Genomic DNA, 24,122 nt, shown 5'->3' on the forward strand with positions numbered 1-24,122 from the left:
CCTCTGATCATAAGAGGACGACGACGAACTGTCACTGAGAGGCCCCGTCACTCTATTGCACCACGAAGAGGATATCGGTAGCAGTCGGAACGAAGAATAAGACGAAGAGGAGAGAGTCCCAGCCTCGTTCTCGAGTCCTGCCCGTCTAATCCTCGGATATATCCTTGAAGAGACACCTGAGACTGCGTCCTCGAAGTCCTTCGACAAACTCTCGAACCAGACCGAACGGCTTCTTGATCCTGACTAGCCTCTTCGAGAACTCGCCACCGGGGTAACTTAGGCTTGGCCACTCCCATCGGCAACGCTTCTTCTTCAGGGGGGAACCTTGGTGGGGAGGAACGCTGCGGCCACGACGTTAGGTCCTCGGTTAGGTGGTTCGCGCGTACCTGTTCGACCGGCCACCTCGGCCAATCCTGGCCCACGAACGATCCCCTTGCCGAGACATACTAGTCACGCCCATGGCTTCCGCCAGCGCATGACTGGAAGCTTGCGGGGGAGGACTGTGTCGGAGACCATGCTTGCCTGCCGACCACTGCTCCTTTTTCTACACCTTTTGGTGGGGGCCGATTCATCCGATGATTTCGGTTTTTTTTTTGTTTTATTGGGTGCGTTTTTTGGGGTGGATTTCTTCGGGGTGCTGATTAATTTGGGTTTTTAGTTTGTTCTTCCAGGCGGTGTATCGATTAGGATTGTGCATGTTTTTTGATGGAGGTTCTAGAGCATTTTCAATTTTTTGGGGAGATTGCGTTTTGGGGGTTGTTTTTGCGGGGGTGTTTTAAAATTGTATTTTAAAATTTTGGATTTGAAGTTTCTACTTATTCTAGTCGAGATAAGTATAAAAATTGCAGTAGAAATAAATTAAAGTGTGTTGTTTTATCTTCTAGGGGTGCTTTTTTTGGGTGGATTTCTTTGGGGGTGCTGATTGATTTGGGTTTTTAGTTTGTTCTTCCAGGCGGTGTATCGATTAGGATTGTGAATGTTTTTTGATGGAGGTTCTAGAGCATTTTCAATTTTTTGGGGAGATTGCGTTTTGAGGGTTGCTTTTCCGGGGGTGTTCTAAAATTGTATTTTAAAATTTTGGATTTGAAGTTTCTACTTATTCTAGTCGAAATAAGTATAAAAATTGCAGTAGAAATAAATTAAAGTGTGTTGTTTTATCTTTTAGAGGTGCTTTTTTGGGGTTGATTTCTTTGGGGGTGCTGATTGATTTGGGTTTTTAGTTTGTTCTTCCAGGCGGCGTATCGATTAGGCTTGTAGATATTTTTTGATGGAGGTTCCAGAGCATTTTCAATTTATTTGGGAGATTGTGTTTTGGGGGTGGTTTTTCCGGGGGTGTTAATTAACACTATTTCCACCAATGTTGTCGAAAGAAGGCTTTTAAAATTTTGGACTTAAAATGTCTACTTATTCAAGTCGAAATAAGTATAAAAATTGCAGTAGAAATAAATTAAAGTGTGTTGTTTTATCTTTTAGAGGTGCTTTTTTGGGGTTGATTTCTTTGGGGGTGCTGATTGATTTGGGTTTTTAGTTTGTTCTTCCAGGCGGCGTATCGATTAGGCTTGTAGATATTTTTTGATGGAGGTTCCAGAGCATTTTCAATTTATTTGGGAGATTGTGTTTTGGGGGTGGTTTTTCCGGGGGTATTAATTAACACTATTTCCACCAATGTTGTCGAAAGAAGGCTTTTAAAATTTTGGACTTAAAATTTCTACTTATTCAAGTCGAAATAAGTATAAAAATTGCAGTAGAAATAAATTAAAGTGTGTTGTTTTATCTTCTAGGGGTGCTTTTTTTGGGTGGATTTCTTTGGGGGTGCTGATTGATTTGGGTTTTTAGTTTGTTCTTCCAGGCGGTGTATCGATTAGGCTTGTAGATATTTTTTGATGGAGGTTCTAGAGCATTTTCAATTTATTTAGGAGATTGTGTTTTGCGGGTGGTTTTTCCGGGGGTGTTAATTAACACTGTTCCCACGGAAGTTGTCGGAAGACGTCTTTTAAAATTTTGGATTTGAAATTTCTACTGATTCAAGTCGAAATAAATATAAAAAGTAGCAGTAGAAATAAATTAAAGTGTTTCGTTTAAAGTGGTATTGATTCTGAACAATTATCTTTTAGGGGTGACTTTCTTCATGGTACGTCGACCGGGTTTAATCTTGTTTTTTTAATTTTTTAAAGTGACTTGAGTACCTGTTCTTGCGGATACTGCTTGCCAGAGGCTACTTGGTGGTTTTTTGATAGCATAAACGCGGGTCGTTTCGATTAATTGATTTTTTATTTTTTACCGGAGTTCGATAAAATACTTCATGTTTCTCTTGCGCTATAACTTTTGAGAAGTTGCAGTCCGATTTTTAGGCTTGTAGTGATTTAACGAGACTCTAGGTTCACTGACAGCAAAGAGACTTCTTATTGAACTGTGCCATTTATCGCTCGCTGAGTTACAACAGTGTCTTTCTCCTTTTCTTGCAATTACTATTGTTTCCCGTCTGCGACTGTGTTTTTCTGCGACTGCACTGCGATTTCTTTTTGCCATGTTTTCTAAAGTTTCGTTGCTTGGAACAGGCTCGCACGTTTTTGAGTTGGTGGCAACGGGCAATATTTATTAAACATAGAAAAGAGAAGTCTATTGGTCAGGAAGGGCAAGAATATTATAACAAAATTGTCTGGAAAATGTCAATTCTCTATAAATTGTAGAAGTAGATAGTGATTTGTGAATTATAAATTTATGAATAGGGCAGTATGGTAAATTTTCCAACAGCGTCGCGATAAAAAATAGTTAATAAATAGCAAAGTGGCTGGATAAAAGCATTGAAAAATCATATAAGGAAACATAGAACAGGGAAAATTACTGTTCCACAAAAAAGGGCAGAAAAGTTCTATATAAATTTTCTATGCACAATCTGAAAAGAGACAGATATTTGATAATTACAAATTTACAAATTAAAAGTTGTCAAGACAATTCTCCAACACCGTCGACCAGAAAAATTCCATATAAATTTTCCATGAACAATCTAAAAGAAGGAGACAGTTATTCGCGACAACTACAAATTTATAAATTACAATTTGTCAAGAAAATTCTCCAACACCGTCGACCAGAAAAATTCTATATAAATTTTCCATGAACAATCTCAAAAAAGAAGGAGACGGTTATTCAACAATTTTTGAAAATTCTATATAAATTTTCCATGAAAAATCAAAAAGAAGGAGACAGCTATTCGACAACTACAAATTTATAAATTACAAGTTTTCAAGAAAGTTCTCCGCCACGGTCGTGATAAAAATATTTAATAAATGGCAAATCGGATGGAAGAAACAATTCAACTAAACAAGAAAGCGTGGACAACAGTAGTTCACTGTTCCGCAAGAGTGGGCAAGAAAAATAATTATAAAATGTATAACAAACTGTACAAGATATCAATTTTCCGATAATCTAAGAGGACAGTCGCCAGTCAATAACAAATTTACAGATGACAAACCGAGAAGAAAATCATGGAACACCGTCGCGATACTTGAACAACGCGGCGGACCGGCAAGCTGATTGGGCAAGAGACGAGGCTCAAATACATACGTATAACGTCGACTCGCTTGAAATCGTGTTCCCCTAACAATTAACGCATGATCACTCCCAACTTTCGCTTTTTAGGGCCAGCCATTCTTTTTCCACCGAGGAAATGACGATGCTTCGTTTCGAGCAGGACGTGACACCCGGCGTCGGCCAGTAAAAAGACTAATTGAATCAGAGATCACGAGTTCCCATTTTCTTTTTCCGTTTCTTGCCTCTCCGGCACCGTGCAATCCACTGCAAACAGTTTCTATTATTGCAGTCCGATCGTTTTTCCTAGACAGTTCATACAAATGTTACGTCTTGCGCAAACAATCCTTTTTCCGCAAAACACCCATTGTTCCCAACAATTAGAGAATAATCAAAACCCAAACACCGGAGTCGACAATTCATTGCGTTAAAATTATTAAGAGAAAAAATACTTTTTCAACACTGGGCTTACGGAGCATTAAAAATTGCCAGTTTGGAATATTTTATAAAAATGTTAATATAATATAATATATGCTTCAATAAACGTGTTAAATAAATTTCCTAAATGCATTTTTACAATCTCACAATACTTGTAAATTAAAGAATGCAGGACCCGTAGATCCTATAAAATCTAGTGTTAAAGATCCACAGTCTAGTTATTAATATTTTTGACCCGACATAAAATTCTGTTCCCCAGTGGTCAATATTTATCCAATAAAAAAGAAAATAGACATGCAATAGTCACCAATTTGAATTTTTCTAATGGAGTATAGAGATAGGATCTAGGAAATAAATTGTGAAGGGACATCGTCGGCAACCGGCCCGAAAATATTTTTTTCTCGATCCGGAGCGCGCGAAAGAAAATGGACGCGCAGATGCTGGAGGGGCTGTTTGCGCGAATCGATTCGCGCCGCAGTTAGGACGCGGAGATCATGGTTCCCTTCGATTTTCCGTGGAAGCTCGGTCGATTCGTTCCGTCGCGGCTACGTCGTCTTCGGGGAAAGCCCGGTAGACCTGCGGAAAAAATCTCGGCTGGTCCGTGAGAGGATATTGTTGTAAAGAGCGAGCGAGAAAGAGGATGTCCGCTGATGCCCCATCAATGTTTATTATCGTCCCTGTTTGTGCGTCCCGTGAGCTACGGAGCGCGAGAATGGCCAAACAGAAGGCTGTCTTAGGAGGCGACACGCATTCACTATCGCGGGAGGTGGCGGAAAAGCGGAAGGAAACCGGCAAAGGACCACCCGCAGGCTCCTCGTCCTTACCAAGCAATACGGCGTTACTTTTAACGGGGCCTCTGCCATGCCGGGTCGACGGTGTCCCGCGGCGAGGACAAAACAAACTCCCTAATGTCTTCATGCTACTCATCGCGGACCATCTCCGTCTCCTTGCTACGGGGGCGAGAGGGCCAGCGGAATCTAGATAGACGGAAACGGACAGGAAGACGAAGAAAGTCGAAGCGAGCGGGAGACAGAACTGGAAGAGAGAGAGAGAGAGAGAGGAATTATTAAGTTGTGGCAAATGAGGATTTGAAACAATGGAAAGTTGAACTTACGTAACTTTTTTTCTAAATAAATTTTGGTCCTCGAAGTGACCTACTCTTTTTACTCTTAGCACTCGAATGGCGACTGTAAGGCGCCACTGAGAATTGCTGTATTATTATTCAAAATATTTTTAACATTCAATCTGTTTGTATTTAATTTATTACTAAACACTTCGGTGTTGTACGAGTAAATTGCGCCATTTTCGTATGTATAACTTTTAGTATATAGTATTTATACATAAGGAAAGAAGAAATGTGTCGGAAGAAATGTTTCATTTTGGAGTTAAAATAGCTTCGAGTGCAGAGAGTTAACGAATTACAAGGTCATTGATTGTACTGGTCGTTCACATTCCTTTAGAAGACTGCCATTTTTAAGCTTTCTCTACGAATAATAAATATAATAATAAATTTAATATATATATAAAAAATAAGCTTTTTTCAAAACATTGTGTAATGTTAACGTTAATATACTTATTACCACAACCAGTTTATTTGCTATCACATTCTCCAAAAATTGTGTAATGTCAACGTTAATACATTTACTACCAGAACCAGTTCATTTACTACCACATTCTCCAGAAATTGTATTATGTTAACGTTAATATAAGACAATGGATAATATTGAGGACTTTCCAGGAAAATAACCAAAATGTGTTGCTCTAAAAGAAAGAGGTTATAATTTACATATGATGTATATACAATATTTACAAATATGCAAAATGGTTTATTAATTACCTAAAAGAAAGAGAAACGACAATTAAAGTGTATTCCTCCTCAATTACTCCTAGATCTATTATTTTATTTGTCGCTAATTATCTATCACTCTCTCTATATTTTCATCTCCCTCGTTGAGCATCGATATATATCGATTAGAGGGCGCGCTGAGCTAATAAAGCGCGGCTAATTTGAATTAAAGAAAGTATCCTTTCTTTACATACTTACTACCACGACCAGTTCATTTACTACCACATTCTCCAAAAATTGTATAATGTTAACGTTAATATATTCACTACCACAACCAGTTCATTTACTACCACGTTCTCCAAAAATTATATAATTTTAACGTTAATATACTTACTACCACAACCACTTCAATTGCTATCACATTCTCCAAAAATTGTATAATTCTAACGTTAATATGCTTACTACCATCACCAGTTCATTTACTACCAAATTCTCCAAAAATTGTATAATTTTAACGTTAATATCTTTCTTCACTGATATAAAAAGCATACTTGACAATCCTATTTACATTGTAATAAACTTCATATCGACAGCAAAGTTAAATATCCAAATAAAAACTCAAGCTGGGAGCTTGAAGATCGGTTTTACATTTTTCTAAAGAATATAATTGGACTGCGGACTTTTACGAAGAATAAAAACTGTTTGCGTTAATTGCAAATTTACAAGTAGAACCCAAACAAAAATTTAATTCTCTCACGGGTGGTTTTATTAAGTCGCAAGAAATTATTGTCAATCGTATTCTTCAACGGTGTGTCATCTTTTCACTGTTCGACGAGCCCGCTGACTATAATGGTGTTTCTTGAACAAAATGCCTCGTAACGTTTTGTATTCTAAAATTTCCTATGCAACAGCCTAATGGAAAAGTGGAATGGAGAAAGATAGGGAATCCCAGAAGAGACAGAACTAGAAGAGAGAGAAAGGAAGTAGAAGAGCGTCAGAGAGAAGGACAGGTAAGCGAAGAGAGGAAATGGAAGAAAGAGGAAGTGGAAGAAGAGGAAACCGGCAGCCCCTTCGGCCGGTTCCTAGCCAGTTGGTAGCTCCGAGGATCACCGCAGTAGCTCTCTTCAAGGTCGCAAGGAGATCGTCACGGTGTCGTCACAATATGTCGCTGATTGCCGAGCGTGAAGCGGAGAATTTCGGATCACGACGGATGGATGAAGACGTAATTGATTTACGGGAATGCCCGACGCTCTATTGGGAAACTGAACCCCCCACTAGTAGCTAGTGTTTGTTTTCGGTGTGTCCGAGGTGGCCAGGGTGGACGTGCCTCAGAGTTTGTTGCATTTAGGATCCTAGAGGGACTTGGTTTAGGCTAGAGCTGAAGAGGGGGTTGCTCTTTCAGACTGTTTGGACACTTTGTTTGGAGATAATTGGGGATTAACGGGGGAGGACTGGCAGAGGCAGATTTTTCAAGTCCTGGAAGATGACCTTCGAGATCGGCGATTCAACGAGGCTGTAAAAATTATATCCGCTAGAATTTTGAGTTGGTATATTTTCTTTTGAGATCGATAACTGCCTCCAACAGTCCCAAATTTTTATTTACACTATTCCTACCGCGACCGGTCTTTAGCACAACTTATATTTTTTAATCTAGAATGAAGATAATATAATAAAAATATAGTTTCTTTTATTTAGGAGTATATAATGTACATTTTATTCGTTTTCACTGCAAAATATTTCGTTTACTATACCTTGTTGGGCCTGATGTTCTCCTAAAAATATTCTGAATAGGTGCCCTTCCAGGATTAGACCCTTCTTTTACTTCTTGCCAAACAGTTCCGTCTACAGCAGTTTCGATTACCTCTTCCTCATTCTCACTATCGGAACTAATTAAAAATCTCCTTCTCTTTCGTCCTCTGCGTACGTTCGAAACATTCTCTTCGTCCTCATCGGTGTTCGAGTCGGTCTCAAATAGATCATAATTTTCCGCATTGTCATTTTCAATATCAAAAATTTCCTGATCATCTTCGGTACGCTCTTCATCAATATTATTTATTTTCTCTAATAATAAATTTACACTCTTCGAACGTCTTGACATTTTGGGAATGAATATTCGAGGGATAAAATAAAAACTAAAATATAAAAATGTGAATCAAGATGGATAAGAAAATGAACAAAAGATAAAATGTGAAACTTACTACGAAGTGTTGTTGGTTTGTTCACTTTTTCGAAAATGACACTTATAACACGTAACACGATATAAAATAAAAGTAGAATAATAATAGAATAAAAATACAAAATAGTAAAAGACTGCCGAATATGCTCCTTGTAACTTTCACGTTTCGATGCTCTCTGTTCAGGTCACAAGACTTTACCGATTTGAATTCGTGAGAAGACGTCTAGGCATCCCTTTCGGCTATGATTTGATTTATTTCACAGTCATAGTGGATAAGACGGTGTTAGAAAATCCGAGGTTCTGGACCGCTTCGGATACCAATTAGGCAAATAAACACCGCGATGGCCGATAGGCGAGCGAGAACTGTAAACGCTTCGAAGTGCCGTAAAGCATACCCTGGAAGCCACTTTTCGGCTAAAATCATGCCACAACTGCATTACCTTTCGTTCGTAAGGTAAAGGCACCAGTAGTTGACCAGGTACCAGTAGTTGACCATTTTATAGAAAAACATAAAAAATAAGGTTTTTATGAGCTGTGCACTTTTGATGAAAGTGAATCTCGGATGCCATGCTATCTGTTGTTTAAATTTCAAAAGAACTGCATGCGAAGTGAAGTATGCATAGTAATAACGGACGTTTGAATTCATTAAGGTTAGTAATATGCTGATATATCTCCATTTCCTTAACGTTTCTGTTAAGAAAAGCTGTACGGTTCAGGTAAAGAAATCTATACGTTGTGAACTTTTCGCGACCGAATTATTTGCTGTTTATATTCTCACAGAGTTTTATAAGTGATAAATGCATTGTTTTTGTTATTCTAACCTGAAAAACAATAGTTTATTAGGTGGTCAAATATTGAATATTGTTTTTGAACAATTTTTAGAAGTTGACAGGTGTGATCAATTACTAACGTGACTCATTTAAATTTGTTTACGACTTATAATGTATCCATTTTACATCTACGATTGTTAAGAGTACAAAATATAATTATAAATTTTGTAGCATGCTGTGTTTTAGAGGATGACCATATGGTCAACTATTGATTGCATTCACGGTCAAGTATTGATCAGTGTCTTTTAAGACAGCCATGTGCGCGACATTATAAATACCAACGGAAAATTAAAATGCATTTATTTAATTATTTATTTCAGAAGTTATTTCATTACTTATCGAGAGATGCCTCCTATCGAGGGCTCCTTTAGAAATTATTCTGAAGAGACGATGAAATTTTTTTTTTGGAAAAATTCTTAGTGTAACTAAAACAAAAGCGACTATTTCATCCATGGAAATGTACGGGCGATTATGGAAGTGGCCAGACAAGCCTGATGTGCTGGACTACGAGTGGAAGGCTGTACTTTCTCATATCAATGAGCCCACGAAATCGAGCAGAACTCGCAACGTCTACTCTGTTCCTGAATTGAACTTTTTATGGAATTGATTTATTTTATTTCTTATTTTATTCTTTAATTGTAATTTGTGCTAGTAATTGTTGAAACTAAATGATACTAAAATGATTCCCAACATTATTGCTTTAACCCTCTTTCTAGTATAAGTGGTCAACTACTAACGAAGAGAAGGTCAATTACTAGATTATTCATGTTTAAGAGTGGTCAACTTCTGAAGCAATTACAGAATTTTTAAATATGTTTCTTAAATTTGTATAAGTAAACTTTTTTCAAAAAGTGGCATTGTTACATAATCTAGAAGACTTAAAGAGTGTCTTCGGGCATCGACTGTCGCTATTTGATGACAGAGCAAGCGGTTACGGTTGTTCGCGTGAAAAACTTCTCTTAACTGGTCAACTACTGATACCTTTACCTTAACGACTTTATAGTTTCGGAATTGTGTCTTTGAAAGAATACTATTACAAAAAGATATAAATCGTTCTACCGGTCAAATGACCGGTCGTGGTAGGTAAGACAGACTACAAATTTTTCTCCGAAAATAAACAATAAAAAAAGAAGCGAATATTGAAAAATGTATTATACGCATATTTTAGGAAAAGTCGTCAAGTTCAAAGGCGATTCAATTACGTTGTATATAGGAAATTCTAATCGAAATTTTAAAAACGGTCATTTGACCGGTCGCGGTAGAAATAGTGTTAATGAGTCTAAATACCTGAGTCACCAACCTGGTAACGCTCTTCGTCTCCCAGAGGGAAAATCCTGAAATCAGAGAAGAGTCCGAGCAACGCTGCTATCAGTTACAACTGACGGCATGGAAACAAAGTCGACCTCGTTCCCCCGAGCCTAACGCGTCCTCCATCAATCGCTATCATCCCTGGAGCGTGACTCGCGTCGAAGGAAAAAGGCGCGCGGTAACCGATCCCGATCTAGCACATACACACACACACACACACACACATTTTATCGCAAAAACAAGAGAGACCCCGGTGGTCGTTGACGTCGCGAGAGTGTTGAAGAGCGTCGGAGGAGTGTGAAGAACGGCGTGGGCGATGCGTATCTCGCGTCTCATGGGGAGCCATGAAAAGTGGGCGTAGTCGGGAACCCGCAAATAAATGCAAATTGCCAGGAGACGTGCGATCCGCCTACCCGACACGGCGAGGAAGACAACAGCCCCGGAACACCGTTACGCCGTAAATAATCCACCCCCTTTCGAGCATCGAGCAACAACCCCTTCTCTCTTTCTCTCTCTCCTCTCTTTCTCCCTCTGTTTCCTTGGCTCTTTTTGCCTCTATCTCTCTATTTCTCTCCGTTAAGAGTTTTCCTGTTGTTGTTGAACGCAGTGGGCCCGATGGGTAAATAAGGGGATCGTAAATATCCAGCCTCGGCGCGGTTAGAATGGAGCCACATGAAGATGCGGTTCGATCCTGAAACCGTAAATCATCGCCGGTTCCGGGGAATCGGTAGCCGGTGACGATCTGAAAAATTGCGGTTTCTGGACGCTCAGTGCTTGCGGTCGGCCCGTTCATTGTTCCCCGATGCTCGATTCCGTCGTCTCTGGTTGGCGATTGTTCCCGGCACAATCGAACCTCTGCTAATGGTGGACGAGCGAAAGAACGGAATCAACGGTTCGCAGGAATCGCGGCACGAAGTAGCCGGGGATGCTGGGGAATTGTTGCTCCGGAGAGCAACTATCTATCTGGGGCTGATAAAGAGTGGAGAAAATCAACTAGTCTATCTTGAAATAGTTCTAGATATTGATGCGTAGACTGCTGATTTTATGCGCGACAAAATTGACAAATCAAACGCGAAACAGTGAAGATATTTGAAGAATGAAAATGTGCTGTTGTATCGTGTCCAACTCAATTACATTATTAACAGAAGAAACAAATATCTATGTAGCTCCTTGGCATTGGCACACACAATTTTTTGAATTAGGAGTTGAAGAAGTTGTGTATTTGAAGAAGTTGTATATCCGCAAGAATTAGATATTGGGAAAAAATGTATATTTCAAGAATTTGTACATTCGAAAGAATTAAATATTGGAAAAAATTGTATATTTGAAGAATTGTATATTGTATTTTTAAGCTTGAGAAAGTTGAAACTTATTTAAAGAAGTTGTGTATCCGCAAGAATTCAATATTGGAAAAAATGTACATTTCAAGAATTTGTACACTCGAAAGAATTAAATATTGGAAAAAATTGTATATTGTATTTTTAAGCTTGAGAAAGTTGAAACTTATTTAAAGAAGTTGTGTATCCGCAAGAATTAAATATTGGAAAAAAATGTATATTTCAAGAATTTGTACATTCGAAAGAATTAAATATTGGAAAAAATTGTATATTTGAAGAATTGTATATTGTATTTTTAAGCTTGAGAAAGTTGAAACTTATTTAAAGAAGTTGTATATCCGCAAGAATTAAATATTGGAAAAAAAATGTATATTTCAAGAATTTGTACATTCGAAAGAATTAAATATTGGAAAAAATTGTATATTTGAAGAATTGTATATTGTATTTTTAAGCTTGAGAAAGTTGAAACTTATTTAAAGAAGTTGTATATCCGCAAGAATTAAATATTGGAAAAAAATGTATATTTCAAGGATTTGTACACTCGAAAGAATTAAATATTGGAAAAAATTGTATATTTGAAGAATTGTATATTGTATTTTTAAGCTTGAGAAAGTTGAAACTTATTTAAAGAAGTTGTGTATCCGCAAGAATTCAATATTGGAAAAAATGTACATTTCAAGAATTTGTACACTCGAAAGAATTAAATATTGGAAAAAATTGTATATTGTATTTTTAAGCTTGAGAAAGTTGAAACTTATTTAAAGAAGTTGTGTATCCGCAAGAATTAAATATTGGAAAAAAATGTATATTTCAAGAATTTGTACATTCGAAAGAATTAAATATTGGAAAAAATTGTATATTTGAAGAATTGTATATTGTATTTTTAAGCTTGAGAAAGTTGAAACTTATTTAAAGAAGTTGTATATCCGCAAGAATTAAATATTGGAAAAAAAATGTATATTTCAAGAATTTGTACATTCGAAAGAATTAAATATTGGAAAAAATTGTATATTTGAAGAATTGTATATTGTATTTTTAAGCTTGAGAAAGTTGAAACTTATTTAAAGAAGTTGTATATCCGCAAGAATTAAATATTGGAAAAAAATGTATATTTCAAGGATTTGTACACTCGAAAGAATTAAATATTGGAAAAAATTGTACATTTGAAGAGTTGTATATTGTATTTTTAAGCTTGAGAAAGTTGAAACTTATTTCAAGAAGTTGTATACTTGAAAGAATTGAATACCTGAAGAAGCTGAATACTTGCTCGAAGAACGCAAAGAAATCTCGCTTTACAGCATACAAACATTGTAATCTACAATTCTGCAAATGATTCAGAGAACAGATTGATCCGCGGAAGAATTGAAGAGCACAAATAAATACTTTGGGCAGCATAATCGCGCGAGTAGGGAGCAAGCATAGCAGATACGGCGGATCATGATCTCCAGACAAAGATGGCGTCCTCCTTGGAACCGTAAAGTGCCTGGCAGCCGAAATCGTTCACGGTGCACAATGAGATCGATCTCGACACGAAGAACCATGCAGAGCGTTCTTCCAAAGAGTTGATTTTTTGCCAGCAAACAACCCGGCAGCCGAGGATTCTTTGTCGGTCCACAAGAAGAGAGTTCAATGCGACTTTGACGAGGATGTTGACAGATTCGCAGCAGCAAGACCGTAGGGGGTTCTCTTCGTCGGTAGGCTCTTCGATCTGCGTTCGCTTCCGAGAGAATGAGAATTTTGACGTCGGCCTTGCCTTTCGCGGGCTAATTATTATTGAGAGCGCAAGGGAAAAACGCTTTCCGATGGGACACGGTCCCTTTGATTACCCGTTCCTTTAACATGAACTTGACGAAACAATTATCATTCGACTGCGGATTTTATTAGGGGTACCCATAAGTAATCAATTATTTGCAAAGAATTTGTTTTGCCTTCAGTTCTGTATCCTTGAAGAGGAAACACGTATTCTTTTACAGTTTTAGGTGAAGCAGCCTGCATTCAAAATATTCTAATAATAGGGAAAGATGGCAAACTATAATGATGGAGATTATATAATGAATTAAGAAATAAAAGTTGAATTTACTACAAAGTTTGTTTCAGATTTCAAAATAATTACTTATGGGTCCCCCATTACTTATGGGATTATATATGGACCGTTTATTTTGAAAGTGGTGTAAGTCCATTTTCTCTTGTTTCGAGAAAATTAAAGGTTAGCATATCTGTCAATTAAAAAATTCAGGTTAATTATATCAAGTCTGGCAATGTTTCAATTTAACTAAGAATTTAGCGAAAATAATGTATATTTACGGGCTGCAAATGGACTTACACCACGTTCAAAATTAGTCGATTGTAAAAATCGTTTAATTTCAATTTTGAAAAATCAAATATCACTTAAAATATATTTCATATTAATCCAATTTTGTTTACAAATAATAACAAGATATGAAATAGAAGTAGTATTTGTAATTTTAAACGTTAATGATATTATTAAAATTAACATAAGATATTGGTAGTATTTACTTATGCTCTTCATGTGACAGTGTTTTGAAATATTCGTGATAACTGCTCCATATCCTTATATTTTTCGTAAGTAGTAAGAAATTACAATTACAATTTTTGGATTCAAATTTTTTTGCTGGAATGAATTTTCCTCTTTTTGAATATTACTGTTGTCCGGCATTTCGCTTAATTTTGTTTATTCGTTGCATATATTTTCCTAATCTAAGTTCTCAGTAACAATATTCTCATCTGATCTTCAGATTCTAATTCTTCTTCTCTTTTTACGTTTCATTAATTTGTTTTTCATAGTGGAATTATCTTCATCCTCCGATTCCAAGATTATTCTTTTGTTTTTATATTCATGGGTTTTATTTCTGCGTGAATTCATATAAAATTAAATAAAATAAATATTTTCAATTGTCATAAAATAATATTGATTTACCATTACCTGCTGAGCCACCTGTTTATGGAAATTAGACTTACCACACTTTCCATAATCGATGGTTACGCAATCTTTTTCACCGGCCAATTTTAAATTCTACAAAGCATGGGCATTTTGTAAGAAATTAAATACTAACTAGTTATAAATAAAAAGTTTACACTAAACTAAGCATAAATTACTTTTAAAAAATGGACTTACACCATATTCAAAATAAACGGTCCATATGTTCAAAAACGAGCGGCTCGCTCGGTCTACTCGTCACTTTAACTTAACTCGTAACTTTCGAGAATAATGAAACGTGTGTTTGATAACGATGAAGAGGTAGCGAGGAGAAGATGAAGATGTTTCTGCTGGAACGACAGCGACAGACAGGAGTCGTATCAACATCGCAGCAGCAGCCCTCCAATTTTTTGCCATCTCCATCCCCCGCCAGGCCTCGTTGAAAGCAACCCCGTCAAGGATGTTGACGGCTGGCCAGCGGGATGTCCTGTAAACCAGAAAATCTTCCACCGTCCGAACCTGGAAAAGCTCCTGGAAGTTGCGCAGAGCCTGTCCAGAAGGTAGTCCCGACCGCGTTAAAGCCTAACTTTTGGCCACTTCTCGTCACGGACCGTCGCAGTTATCGCACCGAAAATTATTCGGGGCCTTCCTTTCATCTCGCAGTGGCGTAACAAAATGGCCAACGGGAGCCCCGCACAGCCGACGATAAATTTCGCAATTTCAATGGCACTGCACGGCACGAACCTTGTCTTTACGCCTTCCGAAATCCTTGCAGCTCTTTCATCCTCTTCTCCTCCTCGTAAACAATTTACTGGGTCTCCAAACTGCCTCCCATTGTACTCCATTCATGCGCGCAGAACATCAAAATTATTCAAAATCATACCGCGCGTAACGCTATGTTCACGGAGCCCCAAACTTCCTTTCACTAATTTTCAATGGGGGTAGATTACGTCCAATAAAATATTTTAATAAATGGAGACCCTGGGATTGAGACCTCTGCTCTTGCTCTAATTTCTCTTGCATAGAAATATAAATTATTTTAATGTCCACTGTTGCTAATCTAATTTTCCAAATATGAATGCGTCAATTTTCTCATTTTTCTTGAAAAATAATTTTTACTGTTTCAGGAGACCTTCTATCTACTGCATAAAAATTCTTTTCTATTTTTCAATGTCATTTCAAGGCCTCTTTGAATGTCCCAATGTCCGAACCAGTGCGCAAGTATTATACAATAAGAGAAATAAATATTTCTACTGGAACGAAAATAATTTCCGCAAAAAGTTTTCCTAGAGAAACTGTTCCGCTATTTTCCATTGCCAATTTCAGTGGCTCTTTGAAAAAATATATGTTCCAACTTTGAAACAGTGAAATAAATATTGCTGCTGCGACAGAACTAATTTCTACAGTATGATCGGTTCATGAGACGGTTTGTCAGGCTCCTAAAAATTCTTTGGGATTTTTTTATTGCCTTCTAAGCGATCTTCTTGCATTTCCAAGATGACTTCTAGGTAGGGAAGGTTCCTACGCTGGTGTAGGAGCGCAGGAACGTGAAAGGAAGAAAGAAAACGAGGAAGGAAGTGCCGGGACACTTCATAAACGTTGTTCCGCAGGTCCATCGGTGTGTTTCGGGGCCGGTCGTAAATCTACAGCAGCTCGAAAATCGTTCATTGTTGCGACAACATTACGCGCGAGGAAGGACGAAGGAAGGCATGATGGCTATACGAGGATGGCCGTAAACTCATCATTCCTGATATACGACTCCGGGATCGGGCCGATCATGCCAGCTCGAGCAGATATCCACGCCAGCTTTTAACGCGTTATTACCACGCTATTACGAGGAGAGCTCGCCTCCTCCACGGGCTGGCTGACAATTGCGAACGCCGGCGATTTATGAAATGCGACTTTGCGAAACCACGTCGAAAACTGGCGTACTGGAAGAGTTACGACGACCACGGCCTCGAAGACCGTCCAACCGAGCGCTGGCGTGCCGTCGAAAACGCTCAGAAATTTGTCTGTTTGTCCGAATTACATGTGTAATTTCATATTCTCCGCCGGAGCTCGGGGAAAATGAATTTAGAATGATTTTTGCCTCGAGACTGTCCAACGAAATACCGAGACAGGGTTGTGTTACTAATTCAGTCACGTTGTAATTCAATCGCACAATCGAATTACATTGTATTTCAATTATATAGTAATTCAACTGCGTCGTAATTGAATTACATAATTCAAACCTTTCGATTAATTCAATTACTAATTATTTTAGTCAGATGTGTAATTGAAAAACAATGTAATTAACACTAAGTTTTCTAATATTTTTAATTTACGATTATTGAGATTGTGAAGATATCCATCTACGTGGAGTTACTCAAGAAATTTATTTCTTTAGTTATGTGTTATTTAAAAAATGGCTAAAAACTTGGATAGACACATTCTTCTTATTTTTATAAAGTAATGTAAAATACTCGATTTTAGTACTCAGTAAATCTAGTGTTAAAATACAGCTGTCCGAATTATGTATAGCCCAGAACTTTGAAGAATTTCCTCGCCCTTGTTCGTAATACGTCAGAGTGATCCTATTATTGGTTAGTGGTAGGCTAAACAAGTTCCTTTTTTCAGTTTTTAGTTACCAGATAATGTATTTCATTTTACTTACATATAATATTAATGTTTGTTTCACGAGTCTCATTAGATGATTGTCGTTATTTTCTCCTTCAATTTATATCGTAACCTAGGTAAGGTTATGTTTGAAATTTAAAAAATTTGTAACGCAGAAGTTACTTCTGTTCAGATATTATAAATTTATAGATAATAAATTCCTTCTGTTTGAAACCTTCACATGGATTTTTCAACCTCTTATTACCTATCACTTTATTATTCTTTAATTTTGAATTTTAATTTAATTACATCGTAATTCGTAATTGGTGTAGTTCAATTGCAAAGTATTTTATAATTGTACTCCAATTGCAATTACGAATTAGATTGTAATTTAATTGAACGAAGATCTGAATTAGAAATTACAGTACGATTCAACAATGTAATTCAATTACTTTGTAATTATAATTCCTCGAGTAATTCAATTGTAATTCTGCACAACTCTGTACCGAGGATACAAATCAGAACTGTATCCGACTCTTCTGTAATGCATTTATGCGTTAATAAATATTTATTTCCTTCTTTAAGGTACGTAGTCACGGAATTATATTAACACAATTATCACATTACAATTATTCCACAATTTTTTAGAGTCCATGGCTGAAAAGTTTATGATTTTTAATAAATCCTCGAACAGCAATAGGAACTTCAGTAAACAAAGAAATCTAGCCCAGTAGCGTAAGCTAATAATTTTGTTCGGTATTATAATAAATTGTTAAGCTTTTAATAGAAAGAAATTAAAGGAATTAAGTTTAAGGAAAAGAAATTAAATTTAATAGAAATGAAAAGCTATTAATAGGTAGATAAATTGTTAAGCAGAATATATGTACTAAATTATTTCTTTGCTTGTTATTATGCAGCTAGACAGCGGACAAAATAAAAGACAAAATAAAAATTATCTACCTAAATTCCAACAGACTGGAAGGAAATAGAAATTTCTTTTCTTTTCTAATATGTTTAATAGGTTGAAAATAATGTAACAGTATTTTTAAATTTTTCTAATATTATCGCTGTTTTAAATTTCACCTACTCATTTTTACTACTTCATTCACCTACTACAAAATGTTTAATAAAATATTACTGCCTGCAACTCCGCCGATCCCAATATGAAATTTAATATAAAATATCACTGTAAATATCTCCACCGACCTCTATACAAAATTTTTAATAAAATATCACTGTCTAATATGTTTGATAGGTTGAAGATTTTTTCTAATTTTATTACTGTTTTAAATTTCATCGACTCATTTTTGTCACAAATGCCTAAAATCTGTTAATTACAGTGCGACAGATTGAACGAAGGATTTACAACATTGACGGTTACATAGTGGATAAGTAGGCCTGTTGTTCTGTCAATTGTTAAAACCGACAGCGAGACAGCCGCGAAAGGAAGCCGGTAACCTCAAAAACAACCGAACAGGAACGTCATCGTGTAAATCGCAATTAACGAGCTCGATGTGAACCACGGGTTTACGAGAAACCGGAAGAGCTTTTCGGGCCGACTGGCAACAACGGTGAGAGAAGGTTTCACCGAATCGACGGTGCGAATCCGACAAATCGATGCATTTAACTATCTCACTATCTAATCACAACCGCTACGACGAAAAATAGATAAAATCGCCGTGAAAAGAAACCGACGATCGCAGCCGAAGAAACACATGTTTTATTCAACTAGATCGATCCGACTTTCTACGTCGTTTTATTGCTCAATAGTGACTCTGATCACTCCCATTTATGTCTACGATGACTCGCACTGTTCCCTACAAATAACTGTCGAGTACAACATTTATTTTACATACTCATTTTTCTTGACTCAGTGTTTCGAAAATCCCCCGAGATAATTTTAGCGAGGATAAGGGACCTCGTTACTGTGGGGGTACCAATTACTGTGCCTAATCTTTACGATCCTGTGAAAATATCGATCAAAAAATTGCTTTCATGTGCACATTGCTTGGAAAATTGGAGAGGAAGGTGTTCGCATGATTTTTTAAAATGTTCATTCAGGTTAAATTTGTGAGGAATGGTGTTTTATGGAACAATTGATTTTTATGTTTGTTTCTCACTGTTGCGCAATAAACAATTTTGTCCCCAAAAATCGTAAAATATATGTTCGATATTACTCTTTCAATTTATGAATAAAAATGGAATAGTCCGAGTAGGGTAAGCGACCCAATTACTGTCCCTATATTAACTGTACTTATTTTTGAAGCACAATAAATATTAAAAAAGAGATATGTAACATATATATTAACTGATTTTAAAGAAAAAAAATAATATCGCGCTTTTAGTATTCATTGTGCTTAAAAATAAGTACAATCAATATAGGGACAGTAATTGGTACCCCCACAGTAATATGGTCCCTTACCCTAAGTAAACAAATTTCGGGACAAAAATCTTCCAAAATGCATTTTTAATTTCCGGGAAAAATATGAGGTTGTCCACGTACAATTTCGATGCAAAAATCTTGGAGAATTCATTTTTCCTCGATTTCAGTGAAAAATATAAGTTAGACGCAATTTTCAAGGTGAAAAAAAGGTCTCCGAAGCGGACAGGATGCTCCCATGATGCAACCACGTGACAGGCATCCTGCCAGGACACGGTCCCCGTAAACTGGGATAACGTCCTTCGCGTGTAGGCTGTAAAATCTCGAGTCGTAAAGTCATCAGATCGTAAACTCATAAATATTCGTCATCATTGCTCATAATCCGCATTGTCGCCGTTGAACTAGCCCCAGTTCACGGCTGTACCAAAAAAAAAGGGGCAAAGAGGCAGAGTGAAAAATCTGCCAGACGGTACAGCCCGAAAGTACGACCAAAAACGTGAGGAGAAAAAATTTCGTGGTACCTGATTCTCATCTGTCTCCCTACTACGTCTTCGGGGAACCTTTTTCAAAATTTACGATTCTAATTTTTTGCTCGCGTGCTTGACTCCCGCCTTCGGGCAGGAAATCTGCGATCATTTTTCCGATGCTTTGTACTTTTCTAACCCTTTTAGGACCAGCTCGACAAAAAACGGTTCTAGAAAGATTGAATTATTCAAAAATTTTGTATTCGGAGCGTGCATTTTTACTGTACTGTGAAAAATTGTTTCAGGCTGTTTGTGCGGAGAGTTTTTGTGTTACTATTGTTGATTTTTGAGTTTCTTGATCTTTCGTGAGTGAATGTGCATTTTTTAGGGAGAGGAGGAATTAAGAAGTTCCTATCTTTCGGAATTAAGAAGCTCCTATTTTTTAAATTAAGAAGTTTCCATATTGATGGGGAGGGGGAATTAAGAAGATCCTATTTTTGAAATTAAGGAGTTCCTATTTTTTAAATTAAGGAGCGTCTATATTTTAAATTAAGGAGTTCCTATATTTTAAATTAAGAAGTTCCTATTAAAAAATTCTTCATCTCCCCTGATACCTACATAAAATTTTAAATAAAATACCGCTGTCTGCAACTCCTCCGATCCCTATACAAAATTTTTGAGAAAATACCACTATCTGCAACTCCACCGACCCCTATACAAAATTTTTGAGAAAATAGCACTGTCTGCAACTCCACCGACCCCTATATAAAATTTAAAATAAAATATCTCTGTTTGCAACTCCACCGACCCCTATATAAAATTATTAATAAAATACCACTGTCTGCAACTCCTCCGATCCCTATACAAAATTTTTGAGAAAATATCACTGTCTGCAACTCCTCCGATCCCCATACAAAATTTTTGAGAAAATATCACTGTCTGCAACTCCACCGACCCCTATATAAAATTTATAATAAAATATCTCTGGTTGCAACTCCACCGATCCTTATATAAAATTTTCAATAAAATATCACTGTCTGCAACTCCTCCGATCCCTATACAAAATTTTTGAGAAAATACCACTGTCTGCAACTCCTCGGATCCCTATACAAAATTTTTGAGAAAATATCACTGTCTGCAACTCCTCCGATCCCTATACACAATTTTTAAGAAAATATCACTGTCTGCAACTCCACCGACCCCTATATAAAATTTATAATAAAATATCTCTGTTTGCAACTCCACCGACCTCTATATAAAATTATTAATAAAATACCACTGTCTGCAACTCCTCCGATGTCTATACAAAATTTTTGAGAAAATACCACTCTCTGCAACTCCACCGACCCCTATATAAAATTTAAAATAAAATATCTCTGTTTGCAACTCCACCGACCTCTATATAAAATTATTAATAAAATACCACTGTCTGCAACTCCGCCGGTCCCTATACAAAATTTTTGAGAAAATATCACTGTCTGCAACTCCGCCGATCCCAATATAAAATTTTCAATCAAATATCACTGCCTGCAACTCCACCGATCCCAATACAAAATTTTCAATAAAATATCACTGTCTGCAACTCCACCGATCCCAATATAAATTTTCAATAAAATATCATTGTCTGCAACTCCGCCGATTCGAATATAAAATTTTCAATAAAATATCACTATCTGCAATTCATCCAATCCCTATACAAAATTTTCAATAAAATATCACTGTCTGCAACTCCACCGATCCCAATATAAATTTTCAATAAAATATCATTGTCTGCAACTCCGCCGATTCGAATATAAAATTTTCAATAAAATATCACTATCTGCAATTCATCCAATCCCTATACAAAATTTTCAATAAAATATCACTGTCTGCAACTCCGCCGGTCCCAATATAAAATTTTCAATAAAATATCACTGCCTGCAACTCCACCGATCCCAATACAAAATTTTCAATAAAATATCGCTGTCTGCAACTCCTCCGATCCCAATATTAAATTAAAAATGAAAAATCGTCTGCTCTTGCGTCTGCACTGCACCAGCCGCCGAAACAATTTCCAGCAAACCCAACAGAAAATGAAATTAAATAATTCCGTGGACGTACACCATCTCACCTGCAAAAATACCTGTTCCCCGAGGTTCCAGACGCTCTCCAGAAAATAAAGAAAATTCGTAGCAGCCTGAAAGGTCCCTCGTCACGACTTTATTTAATTCCCGTCCCCCCGTGGACCTGTTGCTTCGTTATCACCTCTCGTTAATCAGCAATTACACCGACGCCTCGGTCCTCTCGTTGGTGTAGAACCCGCGGATAATCGTTCGCGATCGAGAACAGGACGATCACCGTGAAAGGAACAAGCCATTTTTCCAGGAGTCCCGGAGATGCGAAGAAGCAACTGTTATGGCTGGACGTTGTCTCGGCCATGAAAATCCCGTGAATGCTTTTTGTCTCGGTTAATATCGGCCGATCGTTAAACGGAGCATCAAGGCTGGTGCATGAATCGGCTGGATCGCGTGGTGATCGTAGGCGTTCTACCGCGTCGATCCATCGATCGCCGCTTTCCATCGAATCCATCGCCAAGGATTATCCTCGCGTCGCGATCCTTTCTGGTCAATTGCCCGGCAAAACATCGTGAGAATGATTATCATGATAACGAAGCCGAGCCGTTCTCGATCGTTTCTTGCTCCGCGGAGTCTGATAAATAAATCCGAGCCACTAAAGAATGTATTAAGCTCCTGATATTGTTTAAAGATCTTTCGCAAGCGATTCACCGACGTGGGACCTGGGAGGATCGAGGTAGAATTAATTGCGATCGATCAAAATGCGATAGTTTAAAGTTGCGGGAACTGCTCGTTGATTGAGTTACAAAGGTTCGTGGTTTGTTTCAAGCATTGTTACAATATGATAATAACTTGGAAATCAATTTTTTAGAAGGACGGAAGAGAGATTGGAAAGTCTTGAATTAATTGCGGTTATTGCAACAAGGCGTTGGAAATTTATTTAAAACGACAGATCTGATATTGCCAGGCTATATAAAAATGTATAGGTGTCATAACAGTATTTATAACATAAAAATATAATTTCTTCAACACTAAATCTAACAAGCATTAACAGTATCTGGTAAATATTGCCTTATAAAAATGGCAGCCCTTGTGGAGATTGTCTGCAATTCTCAATATAATAAATGCTTGGACGAGGAAATTTATTAGACTATTTTCCGTAAATGGATTTTTATAGTTTCAATAATTGTAAAATATGAAACCGGTGATTTTGACCGTTTAGTGTTAATAATTGAAGAACCAAAATGGACCACATGATCCATTTTAATTTGCACAGTTTATTACATTTTTATTAGCGGATCTCGTGAGGCGATATGAACATTTATGGTTTGTTGCAGGCATATTTACAGTATGTTTTCCATCTACCGGAAGTGAAGATCTCCCACGTCAGAGTAAAATATGAAATCGACAATTTTGACCGTAGGTTTAGTGTTAAGAATTGAAGAACCAAAATGGACCAAATGATCAATTTTAACTTGCACAGGTTATTGTGCTTTTATTCGCGGATTTGAAATTGTGAAGAGACATAAAAATTTATGGTTTTTTGCAGGCATATTTACAGTATGTTTTCCATCCATCGGAAGTGAAGATCTCCCACGTCAGGGTAAAATATGAAACCGGTCATTTTGTCCGTAGGTTTAGTGTTAATAATTGAACAACCAAAATGGACCAAATAATCAATTTTAATTTGCACAGGTTATTACACTTTTATTAGCGGATCTTGTGAGGCAATATGAACATTTATGGTTTGTTGCAGGCATATTTACAGTATGTTTTCCCTCCACCGGAAGTGAAGATCTCCCACGTCAGAGTAAAATATGAAACCGGTCATTTTGACAGTAGGTTTAGTGTTAATAATTGAAGAACCAAAATGGATTCCCATGATCCATTTTAACTTGCACAGGTTATTGTGCTTTTATTAGCGGATTTGAAATTGTGAAGAGTCATAAACATTTATGGTTTCTTGCAGGCATATTTACAGTATCCTTTCCAACCACCGGAAGTGAAGATCTCCCACGTCAGAGTAAAATATGAAATCGGTAATTTTGACTGTAGGTTTGGTGTTAATAATTGAAGAACCAAAATGGACCAAATAATCAATGTTAATTTGCACAGGTTATTACACTTTTATTAGCGGATCTTGTGAGGCAATATGAACATTTATGGTTTGTTGCAGGCATATTTACAGTATGTTTTCCCTCCACCGGAAGTGAAGATCTCCCACGTCAGAGTAAAATATGAAACCGGTCATTTTGACAGTAGGTTTAGTGTTAATAATTGAAGAACCA

Source organism: Halictus rubicundus, chromosome 1 (assembly GCF_050948215.1).
Source record: "Halictus rubicundus isolate RS-2024b chromosome 1, iyHalRubi1_principal, whole genome shotgun sequence".
In the NCBI taxonomy this organism is placed as follows: domain Eukaryota; kingdom Metazoa; phylum Arthropoda; class Insecta; order Hymenoptera; family Halictidae; genus Halictus; species Halictus rubicundus.